General features: G+C 47.6%; 1 long non-coding RNA gene and 2 other non-coding genes across 3 annotated transcripts; 2 read left to right on the top strand and 1 right to left on the bottom strand.

The window, feature by feature from the left end:
- Positions 1 to 3069: 3069 nt before the first annotated feature.
- LOC144172845 (uncharacterized) lies at positions 3070 to 5129 on the bottom strand. The gene is made up of 2 exons (XR_013323120.1): positions 4959 to 5129; positions 3070 to 3312 (listed from the first exon to the last, which is right to left on the bottom strand). It is a non-coding gene; the product is annotated as an uncharacterized LOC144172845 (long non-coding RNA).
- Positions 5130 to 10904: 5775 nt separating this feature from the next.
- Trnas-aga (transfer RNA serine (anticodon AGA)) lies at positions 10905 to 10986 on the top strand. The gene has a single exon. It is a non-coding gene; the product is annotated as a tRNA-Ser (tRNA).
- A 520-nt stretch (positions 10987 to 11506) lies between these two features.
- On the top strand, positions 11507 to 11588 carry Trnas-aga (transfer RNA serine (anticodon AGA)). Its single transcript has one exon. It is a non-coding gene; the product is annotated as a tRNA-Ser (tRNA).
- The last annotated feature ends 124 nt before the right edge of the window (positions 11589 to 11712 follow it).

Raw genomic sequence — 11712 nt, 5'->3', positions numbered from 1 at the left:
TGCAAGTCGTATGGATTACGTATTGGTTGTTGTTGTTGTAATTGTTGTCTTCCAGCGTAGACATTGTCGATGAAGTCGATGGTAAAACGTGCCGTGAACCCCCTGCCGCGGCTATGACGCAACGTGGCGCGGCTATGACGCAACACAATCCAACACAATCCACTTTAATCCAATCCAATCCAAGCCAATCCAATCGAATCCAATCCAATGCCCCTCGCGAGAGAGTGTTATAGCGCCGAAATCGCCACCACGCGAACGCGTGATGCTGACGTCACGATCACGCCACAGATGTTAGCGACCGCAGCGCGCACGAACGACATATGTGGTTTAAGCGCAAACCGACCGCGGCGAGAGAGCGCGATGCGAGCGCCCCACCTGTTCTTGCGCGCGAACCTAACGCGGCGAGAGAGGGTGTTGCGCACGTCCCTACCTGTTGTGCGCCCGAACCGAACGCGGCGAGAGAGGGCGTTGCGAGCGGAGAGAAGGCGAGGAGGACGCGGGGGAGAGGGCGCACCTCTGGCCGACGGTTGAATGAGTCAAGGATATAAGGCACGTTCGTAACCTTCCGTTCTGTGTCGGCTTTGTGGCTCAGTTTTAAAAAAAAAATACTCGAACATGTAGGAATGGGCAAAACAATTCTAGACGGGGTAAAAATGGCCTACCGGCAGTGCACAACTAAATTCATTATTAACGGGAACCTGACCTCTCCTGTCGATGTGCATGCGTCAGTGCGTCAGGGCTGTGCCCTGTCGTCACTCCTGTTTGCGCTTTATCTTGAACCTTTGTATGTAAAAATCAACCAAAGTCCTCTAGTTCAAGGTTTTTGCCTTGAATCCTGTGAAGTTAAAGTAATGGCTTACGCCGATGATCTCGTCTTTTTTTGTAATAACCAAGAGAGTGTTATTAATGCAATGATCATTACGCAAGAATATTGCGATATGACGTGTAGCGCAGTCAACCGTAAAAAGTGTGTTGGGCTATGGCACGGTGAGTGGATCGAAACCACGCGTGTCTTTAACAGCATCTCATGGTCAACAGAACCGGCATCTTATCTCGGAGTACCCTTAAGGAATTATCGAGCTAGTAACGAGTACTGGGCTGAACGAGCTCAGACAATGCGCGCGCAAACGGCAAAGTGGGAAGGCCGCAGCCTTTCTATCTTTGCGCGCGCAACAGTTTGTAACGTGTTTCTGGTATCAAAACTTTGGTATATCATGCAGGCCCTCGCTTGTGCTCGATTAAATGTTCAAAAGTTTCACCGCATTTTTGCGGTCTTTGTCTGGCAATCAGCTTTTGAGAGGACGAGTAGGAGCAACTTGTTTAGAAAAGTTCAGCAGGGAGGGCTGTCACTCCCACATCTATTTGTGAGACAACTTGTTTCCCGTTTCTTGTTCCTAAGGGATCTGGAGGACCCGTTTATCCGTACTTTCTTGCAGCATACGGTCGCAAGCGCTTTGCCCAACTTCGTAGTGTCGTCAGCGAATGTGACCCGTTACTCGGTTAGCCTCTTTGTGAGAGAAGTTGTTTTCAGTTGTCGTTTTTTAATGACTCGTTTTTCTGCTCAATTTTTGGCAGCAGTAAACCGCAAAAAACACTCCTGTGACATTATCGATTGTCTGTTCCCAGAGCCGATGTATAGATCGTTGTATAAAGACGGCTCCGGACAAGATGTACTACGGAGAGTAAAGAAAATGCCAGTGTCTGGTGCTGTGAATACGTTCTTTTTTAAACTGCATAGTAATACACTCCCAGTTAAAACATGGATGTTAGAGAAGGGTTTATTTTTGTCGTGGGGTGCCGAATGTTCATTGTGTAAAAAACCAGAAAATGTTGATCACGTATTCATCGACTGTTGGGACGCCGTATTCTTTTGGGATGTCTTACAGCGTACCCTCAAAAAAGACCTTCCGATAACGGCTCGAGGAATCCGCTTCCTTGATGTGAAACCTGATGTTTTACCATACGATTTGTTTTTCCTTCTGGGTTTACATAGCATTTGGAGAAGCAGAATGGATGTGAGAAATGCAGATGTCAATGCAAAATCGGTGGGCAATCACTTTGTAGAGCACGTGTGTAAACTGCGGGAAGTTTTTGTTAGGCTGGAGTATGATGATGATGTGATCACTGTTATGAACGAACTAGCTGTATTAAAAGTTCACAAAAACGTAACCGCCAGCTAAAAGTTCGGCGGTTTCTTTGTATGTTCCTTTCTTTTCTCAGCCCTGAGGGCTGATTGTGTAGTACTTGTTTTGTTGTGCCCAAACGGCAATAAAGAAGAAAAAAAAAGTCGGCTTTGTGGCTCAGTTGGTAGAGTACCGTGCACCTTGCGTTCCGCCCGCAGAGTCGTAGGATCGAAACCTGGCGCCGGCAAGTATTATTTTTTTATATAGTGTAGGGGGAGCGATGCGGACGCGGACTACGGACGCCAACGCGGGTGACATCGTGAGTTACTGAAATGCTCTGCATTTAAAAGTTACGGCAATCTCTCTTGTCCGGCATTGTAATTTCACGTTCTCATGTTCCGGTACATTTAGTTTGAAATGTCACAAGTAGAGAGGTAAGAATTACCTCGTATATAGTGGGTTCGAAGCCTAGTACAACTCGTTTTTGTATCCATGGATTTTTGGGTGCAGCCATATTGCTGATTTTGTTAGAGGCGATTTCTAACCATACTGTTACAACGAATATCGGGTATAAAAAACTTATTTACTGCCACGATACCACTTCGTTACGACGAGGTTGGGCTGTAATAATAAAAGGCCCAAGAGCCTTTCTATTCCCTATGAAACCTCTTATACTGCACCCCTCCATCGCAAAATAAATTTCCTCGCGGCGATGGATTTGCGTTTATTAGTAAAGCCGCCTTTCAAGGGGCCCGCTGTATAACATTCACAAAATGTGAGGTCTGACGACGGTATATCTAGGGCCTTCCCAGTTTGATGTCAGACCTCTAACGTCACCTATGGAAATTGCCTTCCCATTAATACATTCGTGTATAGAAGTGAAGTCGAATCTAAAGGGACTTGGTGCACAGAAGAGTGGCTTACGTAGTTATCCGACAATTCCCACTTGGCAGTTTCTGCAATCTTTTTATTAGGCCGGAAACCGGTGTGTCGACTGCGCTCTGTGAGCCGCAGCCCTCTCAGTATTCCTTCATGCAGAAGTGCGTCTTGTTGCAATCACGCATGCAGCAGATTTCTCCGTCACCGCACACGAGGGTGTTGCAAGACTTCCCGTCGTCCTGGTACTTGGCGCAATTTTCGTTGTCTCTTAGAACGACGCAAGTCGTCTCCACGATTGTTTCCGCTGTGGCTGCAGGGGAAAAAATGCGTGAGTCAGATAAAAACGTATATTAACGCTTGTCAATAAAACGACTGCAACTGCCGTAGTGTAATTGAAGCGTTGGATAGGCCTATCATTAAAAATACTTCTGTACGCTCCCTGATAAAATAAATTAAACAGAAAATAAGATTACCTAGGCTTCGTTACCTAGAGCTCGCAATGCACTGCCAAGTGATTCACAGCCTTTTTACTATAACACCTTTGCACCCTATCAAATAAAATAAGAAAATACCCCTTGAAGGGTGTCATTAACGTTACAGCACCTTTTAAAGGGGTGTTTTATTGTGTTTTGCTATGCTGTAAGGGTGGTAGAAACGACAAAGCAACTTAAATGGTGCTTCTCATTGTTTGTTACTACGTTGTGGGGTTATTCGTTACAGACAGTCTACGGAAAGGCTTTCAAGGCGCGCATGTGGCTAAACAATGGAAAGCTTTTCTGGTGTGGGCACGAATGTTTACATTTTGAGCAGATCGAAAGCGGCATGCTGCGGGTATTTGCCCTGGGTATACATAAAGCTTGAAAAAAAAAACGGTGCTTGTGTTCCCACGTTTGACAAGTCTGTACGTCCGTTGCTATTGGATGGGGTCAGAAAATGCGTTTGTGAGCAGCGGAAGTACCGCACAGTATCATCTGGACATCTCATTTTTTGCTATCTTTAGGACACCCTCGAAGCATCGCGACATTTAGGGCAATACTTCACCATTTATTTATTTATTTATTTATTTATTTATTTATTTATTTATTTATTTATTTATTTATTTATTTATTTATTTATTTATTTATTTGGACATGCCCACCAACAGCACAAGGCCTTGTAGGGTGGCCGCCCTTGTACTTTGTGCAAGAGTGGTGCACCGGCGCACTATAAAAGTGCAAAAAGACAGACAAAATAAACAATAAAATATGGGTACCAGTTGCGCAGTACAATGAAACAAAAATTACAGTCTAGCACCACACATATGTGCACGCGCACGCGCACGCACGCGCACACACACGCACACACACATACACACACACACACACACACACACACACACACACACGCACACACACACGCACACGCACACTTATATACACATGCATACACGCAAGTTAGACACATAAAATATTGTCACGGAACATCTATGTGGACAATTCCCCATAGCGCCATAACCCGTCACCGAAGACGACGAAGAGGAGGTGGCTGGCCCGAGCTCTTTCACGGTTGCTTGTACATAGATCATCCTTGTAAATACGTCAATGTACCATAGTCCAATGTTCGTCTCATCTTTGCGTTGCCGCCACGTTAGCAATATGAACGTTGCGGTCGGGTACATCAGCATGTACAAGACTGCGTGAAGTGTGGGGCGTTCCGACATTTAGTGATTATCCTTTGAAAAAGTTTTATGGCGTCCTCGAAACATCGTATGTGAGTTAATGCCTAATAACGTCAGATGTGAGCGCAAGGCACTCATGCATTGGAGGACTTGTACAATCCATCTTTTACCACAGGGGATATATATGTGCCGCATGGGTGGAACTTTTTTTTACAAGCCCGTATCTCAGACAGTCAAATGACAAAGATCTCTTCTAAAAGCTTGCCCACACATAGACAGAAAAAAGACGTTTTTCTCACCAATGTCGGAGGCGAGATTAATGGCCAGGTATGCGAAGAAGCCAAACAGGGCAAAGGTTGCCAGAGTTCCAGGCTTCATGGCTGATACGGAAAGTATACCGCGCTTCTGCTGTAAGAGGTAATACAAACGAAATACTGTTTGTCGCCCTGAGCGCTAATGAGGACTATCGAATGATTGCAGCTTTTATAACGAGATCACAGGCGCTGTAACTACGCCACAGTACTGCTTTAGTCATCGCTGAGGCCATGCCACGTGCTGCACTCGGCGTAAATCTTCTCCACGACATGTTATACTCTTATCTCCGGCCCGGCGTCTGCCACTACACTTACTCTTGCACATGTTAGGTGCTCCGTTTAAACGGGCCCCACATGTAGAAGCAAAACTTGTTCAGGACCGCAAAGTGTGACTCCACACTCGTCGTTCTCTTGCAACCTCCATTTGAACATTGTCATCGGGCGCAGTTGCTCTCTTTTCGCAATAAGGTCTTACCACTGTTCTGCACATTTTTTTTCTGCTATGCCCTGTATCATCCCTGTGTACCTCCAAAAAATGTATTGAAGACCACAGAACCAGTCGTGTCTGTTGCACAGCACGCGCTTTCTTATCTTTTTCTTTTCTTTTTTTCAGTGTCGTATTTTGTGCCCGATTATAAATGTTGCATACTGGAAATGTATTCTTCGTATGGGCATAGGTTCTGCGTTTTTTCTGGTGCTTTTTTCTATTGTGTTTTCTGCAAATTATAAACCCTCATTGGTGCGCGTCGGGTCGGTAAAGCCAGCTATCTTTGGTTGATGTCGCCTTCATATACTATGATTGTATTCGATTCACTTTGTCGTGTGCGCACTATGCAATCGCCTTTTTTTTTTCTTGTTATCGTCTGCTAACTTCAACTTATATTGCAAACCTCGTCGCAATTCATTGTGCTGCTATGCTTTGTAAAGCGTGAATTAATTTTCTATAATCTTCACCAATTACCCCCTTACTCAATGCCCTGTAAAAGGGCTTGTAAGGAATTTTAAATAAATAAATAAACGTACTATAGAAATATCCGGCCCACTGTTCGCGGATAGAGTGGTCGGTGCCTTGAGCCCATGTCCGGTAAGGCTGGTCTAAGTACGGGGCGACCCTGGTGGGTTGAAAGGAAGTTGTGAACGGAAACCTTCTCAGGGCAAACGCTTGAGTTCTGACCCCGCTTTTGAACCTATGCCATCGCCCCTGTACAACTCTATCGGAACATTTCGTTGGCATTTTAGTATTTCACTTGCTCTAGATGCATGGCGACACCATTGCGATAGGCGCAACCTTTCGCACGTTTTTGTCGCCGAAGCCGAAGACCTAGGAATTCAAACAACCGAAAAGCATATTTAGGAAACCTCAAAGGACGTCCAAAGACAATCTAACTACCCAGCAATGGCAATCAAACTTAGCCTCTGAATTACGTCTTTATTAAGAGCACGGTTCGATCAGTTGAAACTACGCAAACGTTGTGTGTACGGGCAGTTGATCGCGGAAATTGCGAAAACATTTAACCAGGGTATAACGCATTCATTATTGAGGCAGCCACATTGTTATTACAGACTCTCGTTTTGATTGAACCGGCCACGTGTCCCTCAGCCACTTTCGCTCATATGAGCCATGCCGAAAACAGTTTAATTAATTCGACTGAAATGTTCGAACTCGCTCGGATGGCGGCCGAGGTTTGTGCACGATTGACAGACGGCAGGAAAACACACGTGCATGTCTGTCAAGGATAAATACAGCCTGCAGTACAATGCCCCCAAACTATGGATACCAGAAGGCACTGAAAAAACAAGCAGCACTACTAGTGCGTAAGCAATCTTGTGTCCCTCCTCAGTTTCCCCAACCTTACGTTTCCTTAGTGGCATTGTAGGAACACCAGCGCCTTTTTGTGTTTCTTAAATGCGTGAGCATTTATCAATTTTCCTGTTTAGCGCGCGTGAACTATGTCGGTCGAGAACCCGGAGTTCGTGGCACACAAAATACGGCCCGCAGGATAGAAAAACAGTCAGTGCATGATCGAAATGGCGCCACATTGATCATTTATCACTGAAGCAGCTATAAGCAAAGGGATTAATTTAGTTGAAAAGAAAATTCGGTAAATTTTGCGCAGGATGGGATTCGACCCAGGGTCTTCCGGAATGCATGAAGAGCTTGGAAGCCCGAAGCGCTCGATGATCCCCGCTGACTAACGGAAAACGTAGAGTACGGGTGTCGGTTTACCACTTAGAAACATGCGTTAGAGACACGTGCGCGTCCAGGGAAAGATGAGCATGGTCATTACACAAGTAGAAATTTGGTGAGTTGCAGCGCGCGTTCCCACTAATAGCGTACACATAGGGCTGACAAGAGAGATTCCCAAGCATCTGAGGCCTAGTGTCCGAAAGGGGAATAAAACGTTGCAAAAGAAAAAAAGGATGATGACTGTAATAAGACGGCACATGCACATTAGTCGCCACCAGTGTGGTGGCCGCCCCGTCTCCTTAACCCATCTGTTCACAATAAAGTTTGCTCTTTCTTTCTCTCTCTCTCGTAAAATCGCAAAGCTCGCTCCGCACCATATAGCGTGAGTGGGGAATGGTAAACGGGATCGTAAGAGGCATTGAGCGGTTCACCCAACTTCCCGCTAAGGCGGAAAGGGCCGAATGATGTAAGCGCAGTCCTCCCTCTCTTAGAGGACTAGACGGTTGACTAGCATGACGTGTCATTAGACCACTGCAGGAGAGGTGCGGTATCCTGCCGCACCATCCGTTCTAACGGAAAGAGTTTATTGAGTAGAATTACATCTTTATGGATACGCCCGTCGTGACGTTTGGCGTTCGCACTACTTGAAAAAGAGCCTAACACTGAAATGTACGCCAAAAAAATTATTGTGTGTGAACAATCCCCGATAAGGGTACCATTTCAGGGAAGAAGACGTCGGTTGTTCCAGCTTAACAGTCAACACTAGTCTCCCGTGTGGGTTCGTGCCAAGAGCTTCAAGGAAATAATCGCCACTATCAAAAGCGGGGGTGCAATTCAAACTTTATACATGACCAATCTCCCTGTGTGGGCAAGTTCCAAACGCATAATGCGTGATCATCCTCATCAAGCCTTGCCGGCACGCGAAGCTCAATACAAAGCCAATCCCTCGGTATGTGCCATCAGTGTAGGAGCAACGAAAACAACAAAAGAGCGACTTGCCTACTCCGAGAGCTGCCCACCCGACCCGCTGTCCTCGGGGGAACCCACCGTCCCTCCGAAAATGCTGAGCACACACACCAAGCGCAAGAGGCGCAACGTGGCGTGCTCCTCCGGCGGCGACACGCTGCAAACCACTTCCGCATTTACCCGCCGTGGTGGCTCAGTGGCTAAGGCGTTGCTCTGCTGAGCACGAGTTCGCGGGTTTGATTCCCGGCCGCCGCGGCCGCATTTCTGATGCAGGCGAAAAGCAAAAACGCCAGTGTGTACGAGATTTCGGCGCATGTTAAAGATCCCCAGGTGGTCAAAATTAATCCGGAGCCCTCCACTACGGTGGGACTCATCGCCTACGTTGCGTCGCCGCGCTAAACCCTACAATCAATCAATCACTTCCGCGTGTACGTGCGACAAGGACACTACCACCTCGGCCCCGTCGCGCAGCAGATCCGCCACGACAGTAGCCTCGCCGGGCCATGTCACCTTCTCCAGCCTGTGCGACAGCGATTACACCCATTCTACCACTGCTGCAACCATAGACAGCCGCTCGGGGCAGAGACTGCGCGCCCAGGAACTCGACAGCGACATCCTGCCTCCGCGTTCCTCGCGCTCCCAGCAGGAGCCCACGCAGCAGCGGCCCGGTAGAGACGGCGAGTTGGCGACGCGTGACGAGGATGAGAAGACACACCGCTACTCTATGCGAAGCGTTGCGATCTCATCGACCCCGACTGCGCATTCTACCGCAATGGCAGTCCCGCGGGGGCCAAGTGTTGGAGCGCACGTGCCGCAACAAGAACAACCTGCTTACAAGCTCCCTCACCGTGTCGGCGCTGATCCTGCTGCTTCCATTGGGTTTGCTGTACTACAAGGCGGGAACCGTCGCCGCAGGTCAGTGGGAAAATAGTCGGTATGGTACCCGTAGTACCAAAGCACTACGCCCTGACAAAGGTCGCAATGACCAGAACGCGTCTCAACATTTTTAATGCGGAAACATCTCTCTCGGAAACGTTCACGGGCCACGGTGGAAACCTAAAGCGTGCAAACAGAAATCCAGCCCATGGGTGCGCACTGGCCATGTTCGCACCCTGTCTCCTCTGTGCGAACACCCTCTCTCCGTTTCCGTTCCCCTTCCACAATAGTCCCCTTTCTCCGATCCTATATTTCTATCCCTTTCATCCCAGACGTGTACTTCCCCTTCTCCTCCTACCCTTCCTTCCACTACGCCAACAGGCCTAGGTGGTGTCCTCGTGGTCTCCTCTTCACCTCGCCGCACAATTTTAATTTTTCCTATCTCCTCTTCGTACTCATCACGTCCTTCCTATTCCCCATCTAACATCCCTTTCCCTCTCCTCATTTCCTCGTCGTGCTGCGATTTCGCTCTCCACCCCCTATGCCATATCCTGGTCTTCCCAGACCCACTTCGGTTTTTTTTTATTTACGCGTTCTCCTGGTCCAACTCCACTCCCCTCTTTTTTACCGCTATATCACCCCCCCCCCCCCCCCCAAGAGCCAAATATTATGCCCGTTCTCTGTCCTTCCTATATCTCACTTCCTCTCCACTTACCCCTCCCATCTCAACTTTTGCACAATTTCCAACTCCATTTGACCATTCCCGTGATGTCATACCCGCCCCAACCCATGCAACCGAATTGCTAACCCCTGCTTCTGTCTCTTTGGAGTCCCCGCTGCAATTTTTTACACCCAACTCTTCCTTTTTCCTTCCCCAGACTCCGCCCTTTATCACTAAATTTTTAATCTGCATCTCCCTCCACGCTCCCCTTCCCTCTTTATGCCATTCTTCCTCCTCCCCCTCTTTACGATGACATTCTTTCCCCCTAAGTGTCCCATCCTCTCTGCACCACACTCTTTCTTCTCGTCTTTCTATTTAAGTGGCAACTACCTTCCTCTATTCCTCCCTCAACCTCCCACCTGTGATGCAATGACCATTGCCCATTCTCCACCTTTCCTGGATATTCCGGCGGATGCAATGCAATCGCACTCCCCCTCCACTTCGCCATGTTCTTCCCAGCCCTACACTCCCAGCCCGTTCCCGCTACATTTTCCTGTATTCTTCCTACTCTCCCCGATCCCTCTCACTCTGTAATCCCCCTCTCTCTTATAAGCTACCCACCTATACATTCTGGTCCCGCTGCCAATTGCCTTCAGCAATTCCGAGCTGGTCAGTAACACTTTTGGGAACAGGGTCACCAGTAACATTTATGGCTGATTGGAGCGATAGAATTAGACAGAGATACACCAAAAGGTTTGAGGTTACGTGGCCGAAAAAAGAATTCTATTTTTTTTTAATATTCCTAATGACGAAATCACCTCAACACGAATGCATCGGATTTTAAGCATTCGTTCGCAAGTACCCCACAGAACACGAACGATGTCGTTGCCTGCATAATAAATACAGAAGTTGTCAAGCTAACCAATACATTGTTGTACTAGAGCAATACGATGTGATTGATGCTTACAAAGTCGATAACGGAAAAAAAAAACCTGACGCGCTAGCAATAGTGAACCCAACTTAAAGCAACTCTCATAGCCGAACGGCTGAAAAGAATGCTAAGCATAAGATATCTTGTATCATTTCTTTCTCCTGCTCTTTGGTGTCAGTGATAACACTATATACGCATACGTGATTGCGGCACCTCTCCCGACATATAAACGCTAGTCACGTGCGTCAAGGCAGCAAACAATTTTGGCTCAGTGGTGACATAACCGCACAGAGCGGCGTTTTCCATTTCGCAGTCGTGGCCGAGTGGTTAAGGCGATGGACTAGAAATCCATTGGGGTCTCCCCGCGCAGGTTCGAATCCTGCCGACTGCGTGAAGACTTCTTTTTGTTTGCCCATGTTAAAGCAGCATCCACTTGCTAAACGATGGTTGCTTTGCAATTACAGATTACAGGTAAGCAATTCCTGTCCGCTCGTCCTTGGCAACCTGCCCGAGACTACAAAGGGGCTCAATATTGGGCACGTGCACACTTCTGGCGCATACTGCCGCGCCGTCGACATCCTGCAGGTCGCCGGATCGGGCACGCAATGGTAGGGCGCATGCGCTGTTATGCACCGTATTAATGCATCAGGCAGATCTTTATGGCGGCTGAAAAAAATATGGTATGTTGTATCATTCATTTTCACTGTTCTTTCGTGTCAGTGATAACATTACTCACGCGTAGGTGATTGTATCATTCAGTTTCCGGTTCTTTCATGTCAGTCATAACATTACCCACGCGTGGGTGATTGCGGCACCTCTCCCGACATATAAACGCTAGTCACGTGCGTCAAGGCAGCAAACAATTTTGGCTCAGTGGTGACATAACCGCACAGAGCGGCGTTTTCCATTTCGCAGTCGTGGCCGAGTGGTTAAGGCGATGGACTAGAAATCCATTGGGGTCTCCCCGCGCAGGTTCGAATCCTGCCGACTGCGTGAAGACTTCTTTTTGTTTGCCCATGTTAAAGCAGCCTTCACTTGCTAAACGATGGATCTTTGCAAATACACATTACAGGTAAGCAATTGCTGCCCGTTCGTCCTTGGCAACCTGCCCGAGACT

The sequence above is a fragment of the Haemaphysalis longicornis genome, unplaced genomic scaffold (genome assembly GCF_048455015.1).
Source record: "Haemaphysalis longicornis isolate Haplotype H1 unplaced genomic scaffold, Haemaphysalis longicornis Haplotype H1 scaffold_262, whole genome shotgun sequence".
NCBI classification, from domain to species: domain Eukaryota; kingdom Metazoa; phylum Arthropoda; class Arachnida; order Ixodida; family Ixodidae; genus Haemaphysalis; species Haemaphysalis longicornis.
The sequence above is the reverse complement of the archived record's forward strand: the minus strand, read 5'-3'. Positions and strand labels throughout refer to the sequence as shown.